Raw genomic sequence first — 404 nt, forward strand, 5'->3', positions numbered from 1 at the left:
ACGTTTCGGTATTTCATGGTCCTGATTGATGCATCGACCAGATGGTCGCATGTCTGCCTACTGTCCACACGGAATTTGGCATTTGCACGCCTGCTTGCTTAGATAATATAACTGAGAGCACACTTTCCAGACTTTCCTTTGAAGACTATACGTCTAGACAGTGCTGGTGAGTTTACGTCCTAGACGTTTAATGACTATTGTATGTCCATGGGGGTAAGTGTAGAACACTCTGTGGCACATGTACATACACAGAACGGCTTGGCCGAATCGTTCATTAAACGTATCCAGCTGATAGCCAGACCATTTCTCATGCGGTCTCAGCTCCCGATATCAGCGTGGGGACATGCCGTATTACATGCAGCAGAACTGATTCACATCAGGCCATCTAGTGAGCATAGATATTC

Source organism: Brassica oleracea, chromosome C3, assembly GCF_000695525.1.
Source record: "Brassica oleracea var. oleracea cultivar TO1000 chromosome C3, BOL, whole genome shotgun sequence".
Taxonomy (NCBI): Eukaryota; Viridiplantae; Streptophyta; class Magnoliopsida; order Brassicales; family Brassicaceae; genus Brassica; species Brassica oleracea.